The sequence below is a fragment of the Canis aureus genome, chromosome 5 (assembly GCF_053574225.1).
Source record: "Canis aureus isolate CA01 chromosome 5, VMU_Caureus_v.1.0, whole genome shotgun sequence".
Classification (NCBI taxonomy): Eukaryota; Metazoa; Chordata; class Mammalia; order Carnivora; family Canidae; genus Canis; species Canis aureus.
In genome coordinates this window covers 4,677,343-4,685,815 of record NC_135615.1, presented here as the reverse complement: position 1 = coordinate 4,685,815, position 8,473 = coordinate 4,677,343, and the positions used below count along the sequence as shown (strand labels likewise).

Here is an 8,473-nt window from a genome sequence, read left to right as displayed (position 1 = left end):
TGGGACTTCATCAAGATAAGAAGCTTTTGCACAGCAAGGGATACAGTCAACAAAACTAAAAGACAACCTACAGAATGGGAGAAGATATTTGCAAATGACATATCAGATAAAGGGCTAGTTTCCAAGATCTATAGAGAACTTATTAAATTCAACACCAAAGAAACAAACAATCCAATTATGAAATGGGCAAAAGACATGAAGAGAAATCTCACAGAGGAAGACATAGACATGGCCAACAAGCACATGAGAAAATGCTCCGCATCACTTGCCATCAGGGAAATACAAATCAAGACCATAATGAGATACCACCTCACACCAGTGAGAATGGGGAAAATTAACAAGACAGGAAACCACAAATGTTGGAGAGGATGTGGAGAAAGGGGAACCCTCTTGCACTGTTGGTGGGAATGTGAAATGGTGCAGCCACTCTGGAAAACTGTGTGGAGGTTCCTCAAAGAGTTAAAAATAGACCTGCCCTATGACCCAGCAATTGCACTGCTGGGGATTTAACCCCAAAGATACAGATGCAATGAAATGCCAGGACACCTGCACCCTGATGTTTCTAGCAGCAATGTCCACAATAGCCAAACTGTGGAAGGAGCCTTGGTGTCCATCGAAAGATGAATGGATAAAGAAGATGTGGTTTATGTATACAATGGAATATTCCTCAGCCATTATAAATGACAAATACCCACCATTTGCTTCAATGTGGATGGAACTGGAGGGTATTATGCTGAGTGAAGTAAGTCAATTGGAGAAGGACAAACATTATATGGTCTCATTCATTTGGGGAATATAAATAATAGTGAAAGGAAATAGAGGGGAAGGGAGAAGAAATGTGTGGGAAATATCAGAAAGGGAGACAGAACATGAAGACTCCTAACTCTGGGAAACGAACTAGGGGTGATGGAAGGGGAGGAGGGCGGGGGGTGGGGGTGACTGGCTGGCGGGCATTGAGGGGGGCACTTGACGGGATGAGCACTGGGTGTTATTCTGTATGTTGGCAAATTGAACACCAATAAAAAATAAATATATTATTAAAAAAATAAAATGAAGTTGTTGTGGAGTCTAAAATGTATAAGATTCTGCATAACTTTTTGAATCATATTGAACAAATATAACTAGTAACTAACTTCTGAAAAGATAAAAGGCCAATTTTATATGTTTTATATATACTTAATTAAAAACACCATGTTTCTCCAATTAATTAGACAAGCTTAAAATGGAAGGAAGTAACCATGAACCACAAAGAAAGATATAAAAGAGAGAGTGGGTTAACTAAGTTAAGGCCTGCAAGACATACAGAAATTTTAGATTAGAGAGCCTAGAAGCTTAAACTTTGTCTTCCAGTGCTTATATAGAAACAGAGGATGTAAATATACATAAAAAAGAGGGAATTTGAACTCAGATCCCCACTATTATAAAGATTTTAAAATATTCTTTCACGTAAACTAGAAAACAATACACAAATTTGAAAAAGTAGCTGGAAATCTTGCTATGTAGTATTTGAAGATGTGAAATTTTCCACTACAATAAAAAACAAACATTCAATAAATAAATAGATTTGCCAGATATTCAAATATCATAATTGAAATTTTAAAGAGTTCTTTGCAAAAAGATAAAACAGTAAATATAATGGGTCCTGTGATGGAGCCCCACATCAGGCTCCCTTCTCAGTGGGGAGTCTGCTTCACCCTCTCTGCCTGCCTCTCCCCCCAGCTCATGTGCTCTCTCTCTCAAATAAAATAAAGTAAATAAAATAAAGTAAAAAATCACACTTCTAAATAATTCATTAGTCAAATAAAACAAAATAAAAATTTAATAGTAATTAACATCAAATTATCCCCAAACTCACTGGGTATTAAAATATATAAGATGAGGACACCTGGGTGGCTCAGTGGTTAAGCATCTGCCTTTGGCTCAGGTCATGATCTTAGGGTCCTGGGATCAAATTTAACATCAGGCTCACTGCAGGGAGCCTGCTTCTCCTCTGCCTCTCTCTCTCTCTCTCTCTCTCTGTATCTCATGATTAAATAAATAAAAATCTTTAAAAAATAAAATGTGTAAGATGGGTGCAGTCACTTAAGCATCTAACTCTTGGTTTCAGCTCAGACTAATCTCAGGATCCTAAGATCAAGCCCCACATTGGGCTGTACACTCAGGGTGGAGTCTGCTTAAGACCCCACACACACATACTCTCTGCCTCTTCCTCCACCTCTCTCTTTAAAGTAAATAAATAATTTTTAAAAAATAAATAAAAATTTTAAAAATGTGTAAGATGTCTACCACTTATTTACCTATTGCCTGCAAAGTCCATTGTATCTTTCTCTTTTGTGCTTATAACATGAAAACAGGAACCTTACAAACTATTTCTCCACTCTCATTTGGCTTCCACTTAGGCAACTAGAAAGGCAGTAGAAAATAAGAAGTGAAAAAAAGGCTTCCTTGAGCATAAAATATGTTTCCATTTCTTTGTGTCATCTTGATTTCTTTCATTAGTGTTTTATGGTTTTCTGGGTACAAATCTTGTACAAGGAAAACATTTAAGTAGAAATAAAAAATCATAACTAGAAGTAAATTATGAATGACAAAAATCACAGGTAAAACTGAACATATAGTAAAGCTAGTAGGTGAATCACTTATAAAGCTTGTATGGAAGTTAAAATGAAAATAGTAAATCAATTATATCTATAAAAATTAGTCAAGGGATATACAAAATAAAATATGTATATTACATTATATACATAAAACTTGGAGGGAGGAGAAAAATGTAATGCTTTTAGAATGTATTTAAACTTAAATAACCATCTCTTTATTATACACTGTTATGCACATAAGATGTTGTATATGAACCCAATGGTAACCACGAATCAAAAACATAGAATAGATACACACACACTAGAAAGAGAGAGAGAGAGAGAGAAATCTAAACATAGCAATAGAGAAAACCATCAAACCATAATGGAGGAGAGCAAGAGAAGAAAAAAAAAAAGCAACAACAAAAAGCTTCAAAAACAAAAAAAAATGGAAATAAGTATATACTTTGAATAATTACTTTAAATATAAATGGACAAAAGACATAGGATTAATACATGTATAAAAAACAAGACCCATCCATATACCATCTATAAGAGATTCACTTCAGACATAAAGACACATAAAGATTGAAAATGAAAAAAGGAAAAAGGAAAAAATATATACCATGCAGATGGAAGTTTTTTATTTCTTTATTTATTTATGATAGTCACACAGAGAGAGAGAGAGAGAGGCAGAGACACAGGCAGAGGGAGAAGCAGGCTCCATGCACCGGGAGCCCGATGTGGGACTCGATCCCGGGTCTCCAGGATCGTGCCCTGGGCCAAAGGCAGGCGCCAAACCACTGCGCCACCCAGGGATCCCCCCAGATGGAAGTTTTAAAAAAAGCTGGAGTAGCAACACTTCTAACAAACAAAATAGACTTTAAGGTGAAGGCTATAGCTAGAGATAAAAGTCATTACATAATGATAAAGAATCAATCCTACAAGAGAATATAACATTAATAAATACTATGGACCCAACATAGGAGTACCCAAATATATAAAGAAATTACTAACAGAAATAAAGGGAGAAATTGACAGTAATACAACAATAGAATTTTAACACTTCACTTACATCAATAGATAGATTATCCAGGCAGAAACTCAGAAGGAAACAAGGGTTTTGAATGACACTTGAGACCAGATGGACCTAACAGATATATATATCCCTAAACAGCAGAATATACATTCTTTTCAAGTGCACATGAAACATTCCCCAGGACAGATCACATGTTAGGCCAAGAAAATCTCAATATATTTCAAAAGATTGAAATCATATCAAACATCTTTTCCCACTACAAGAGTATAAAACTAGAAATCACAAGAAATATACTGGAAAAAAAAACACAAGCACATGGAAATTAACCAACACATTCTAAACAACCTATGGGTCAATAAGGAAATCAAAGAAGAAATAATATACATGGAAATAAGAAAAACTGAAAACACAATGATTAAAAATCTTTGGGACACAGTGAAAGCAATTCTAAGAAAGAAGTATATAGCAATACAAACCTACCTCAAGAAACAAGAAAAATCTCAAATAAGCAACCCACACTTAGATCTAAAGGGGCTAGGGGGAAAAAAGAAAGAAAAAATAGCCCAAAGTTAGTAGATGGAAGGAAATAGTAAGGATTAGAACAAAAATAAATGAAATATAGACTGAAAATAATAGAAAAGACCTTTGAAACCAAGAGTTGGTTCTTTCAAAAAAATTGATAAACATTTAGCCAGACTTATCAAGAGAAAGAGAGAGAAAACTCAAATAAATAGAATAAAAAATGAAGGAGCAATAACAACAAACATCACTACAGAAATACAAAGAATTATAAGAAAATACTATGGTAAATTGTATGCCAACAAAATGGACAGCATAGAAAACAATAGACAAATCTGTAGAAACATATAATTTTCTAAAACTGTCTCAGGAAGAAATAGAAAATTTGAACAGTTTTATTATCAGTAAAGAAATTGAGTCTAGGGTAGCCCAGGTGGCTCAGTGGTTTAGCACCATCTTCAGCCCAGGACTGATCCTGGAGACCTGGGATTGAATCCCACATTGGGCTCCCTGCATGGAGCCTACTTCTCCCTCTGCCTGTGTCTCTGCCTCTCTCTCTCTCTCTGGTCTCTCATGAATAAATAAATAAAATAATTAAACAAACAAACAAAAAAAGAAATGGAGTCTATAATAAAAACTCCCAACAAACAAAAGTCCAGGACTAGATAGCTTCACAACTTAATTCTACCAAACATTTAAAGAAGAATTAAAGCTATTCTCACACTATTCCAAAAAAATCAAAGAGGAAAGAAAACTTCTGAATTTCTTCTATGAGGCTAATATTATCCTGATACCAAAACCAAAGACACTACAAAAAAAATGAAAATCACAGGCCAACATCTCTGATGAACATAAATGCAAAAATCCTCAACAAAATATTAGCAACCTGAAATCAATAATATATTTATTTTCTTTCAGTATGATCAAGTAAGATTTATCCCAGGCATGCAAGGATAGTTCAATATGTACAAATTGATCAATGTGACACACATATCAACAAAAAAGGATAAATATTATATGATTATCCCAATAGATGCAGAAAAATCATTTGACAAAATACAACATCTGTTCATGATAAAAATTCTCAACAGAGTGGAGTTTGAGGGAACATATGTCAATATAGTAAAGGCCATATACAAAAAACTCAGAGCTAATATTACACTTGATGCTGAAAAACTTAAAGTGTTCCTTCTAAAATGAGAAATAAGATAAGAATCTCCACTCTCACCACATTATTCAAAATAGTACTGGAAGTTCTATCCACAGCAATTAGACAACAAAAAATAAATAAAAAGCATCCAAACTGATAGGGAAGAAGAAAACTTTTACTATTTGCAGATGACATGATGCTATATTTAAAAAACTCAAAGGACTCCATCAAAAAAACTAATAGAACTGATACATGAATTTAGTATTGGGATACATAATAAACAGACAGAAATCTGTTATCTTCCTATACACTAATAACAAAGTAGCAGAAAGAGAAATTACAACAATAATCCCATTTACAATTGCACCAATAAAGAATAAAATATCTAAGAATAAATTTAACCAAGAAGATGAAATATCTGTACTTTGAAAACCATAGGACATTGATGAAAGAAATTGAAGATGACAAACATGAAGAGATATACCATGCTTATAGATTGGAAAAATTAATATAGTTAAAATATCCATACTGCCCAAAGCAATTTACAGGACCCCATGCAATCCTTATCATAATATCTAGAATTTGTCACAGAACTGCAATAAATAATCCTAAAATTTACGTGCACTATTGGTGGGCATGCAAATCAGTATAGCACGACAAAAAACAGTGAAACATCTGAAACTAATGTAACATCATATGTTAACTTACCGGAATTAAGGTAAAAAGAGAAGACAGATGATATAGATAGATGTTAGATGATAATGTTGTAGATCTGAAACTAATATATACTTTTATATCAAATATACTTCAACAATTTTAAAAAAGGAAATGTTTCATCAATGATCAAAATGATTGATGGAACAGAATAATTCTATCTAACTCTATAAAGTGGATGGATGGCAATTGAGTAAAAATTAGAGGATATAATGCATGGAAAACTTTTTAAAAAGGTATTCTCTCTAAAAAAAAAAAAAGGTATTCTCTAAAGGAACGCACTACATTCTAATCCTTAAATTCTTCCTACAAATATTTTGAAGGAAAATAAGTAAAAATACTCAATGAAAAGCAAGAATTATAAAAGTAAGGGGAACTGAAAAAGTATTGATTAAAACAAAGAACTACAATGATCAATCCATAAAGATTTCAGATACTGGGATTATCAGATACAAACTGAAAACAGTTGTGATCCTAAATTTACAGAAATAAAAGACAAGTATGAAAACATTTGCCAAGAGTAGATAACTAAAATAGGTAAAGTAGAAAATAAAATGAAAAGCACAAACTTACTTAAATACTAAAAACAGAGTAACAATAATTAAAAACTTTGTATGCAAACTTTATAACAAACTTTAAAGAGATGTAGAAAGAATTTGTGTGTTAGAAGATAGAAGAAATTAGAATGTCACACACAGGCAAGGATAAGGAGGAAAAATAGCAAAAAAAAAAAAAAAAAAGAAAGAAAGAAAGAAAGAAAAAAAAAAGGAAGAGAATAAGCTAGAATAGGACAGAATGAGAAGATCTAACATAAAATATATTAAAATTCATTTAGACAAAAAAAGTGGTCAGAGGCAATATCTGAGGCAATAACGATCAAGAATTTTCCAGAAGTGATGAAACAACTTATCTACAGACTGACAGCGGGGCAGCTGGGGAGCATGTCGACCCCCCCCCCCAACCCAGAAGAGGCTCATGTGGGATTTGAAGCAATTGCAAGAGGACCCATCTGTGGGTGTCAGTGGAGCACCATCTGAAAACAACATTATGCAGTGGAATACAGTTATATTTGGACCAGAAGGGACACCCTTTGGAGATGGTACTTTTAAACTAGTAATAGAATTTTCTGAAGAGTATCCAAATAAACCACCAACTGTTAGGTTGTCATCCAAAATGTTTCATCCAAATGTGTATGCTGATGGTAGCATATGTTTAGATATCCTTCAGAATCCATGGAGTCCAACATATGATGTATTTTCTATCTTAACATCAATTCAGTCTCTGCTGGATGAACCAAATCCAAACAGTCCAGCCAGTAGCCAGGCAGCACAGCTTCATCAGGAAAACAAAAGAGAATATGAGAAAAGAGTTTCGGCCGTTGTTGAACAAAGCTGGAATGATTCACGATAGACAACTGATCTGTTAATTTTTTTCATCATTGCTGTGTATAATTTACCTCTCAGTAGAAAGGCTAACGAATTTTAAGTGCCACAGGTTTTAAGAATTCTTCAGGAAAAAAAAAAGTCCTTTAGTTTAGAACCTACAAAAGCTTGTGTATCTTGATTAATGTACTTTTTATTGCATGGTGTGAACTAAGTTATTGCTTACATAAATTGGTAATATATCCTGTATTTTTTCCAAGCGTATAATGTTGGTGTGAAGTTTTCATGACAGAATAATACACATTTTGTAAATCTGTACTTTTTTCAAATATTGAATGCCTTATTTTTGAATTCTTTAGATTTTTAAATTGGAGAAAAGCACTTAAATTTTTTATATATGAATATTACATGTAAAGCTGTTAATATACATAACTTCAGTGCAAGAGACTTTGTCACTTATTTCTTTATCTGTTTAGGAGGGGTTAATAAGTCTCTAGCTCTCCATCAATTGATAGTAGTTTCATTTCCAATTTCAAAAGAACAGATTTATATTTTATCAAGAAATTCCTCAAATTTGATTCTAAACACCAAGTTATAATTTTCAAACTTTATTTTGAATGTTTGAAAGAAACTATATCCATTTCACTTGAGTAATTATAGACATAACTGGTTTGATTCTGTCCAACTCTGTATTTAGGCCACTTGTTACTGTTTCTTCATGCACTACTTACTGTTAAACTGTACCTTTTGCAATTTCACAGTTTGTACCTCTACCATGAGGAATTGGCACCTCTACAGGAATAGAGAGCTAATGCAATTTACTTTGCTGCTTAATAGCACTTTAAAAATTTTTTGATAATGAAGAAAGTAAAACATTAAACATCAAAATTCACGCCCCACTATTAACACTGAGTAAGAATTGGTTGCATTAGTTTAGTAAGGCAGATACTTGGAAGGAATCTTGGTGTAACTTAAAATATTTGAAAACTGCCTTTTAATGCAATTGCATATCTATTTATTTTGGAAAAATGTTTCAATATCAGGGCCTGCTGAGTTGCTTTCTCTTGTGGAGATTTTTTTTTTAATATCTTAA

At 33.2% G+C, this 8,473-nt stretch overlaps 1 pseudogene; it reads left to right on the top strand.

Moving 5' to 3' along the window:
* The first annotated feature begins 6,938 nt into the window (after positions 1-6,938).
* On the top strand, positions 6,939-7,698 carry LOC144313308 (ubiquitin-conjugating enzyme E2 B pseudogene; annotated as a pseudogene).
* Positions 7,699-8,473: the final 775 nt, after the last annotated feature.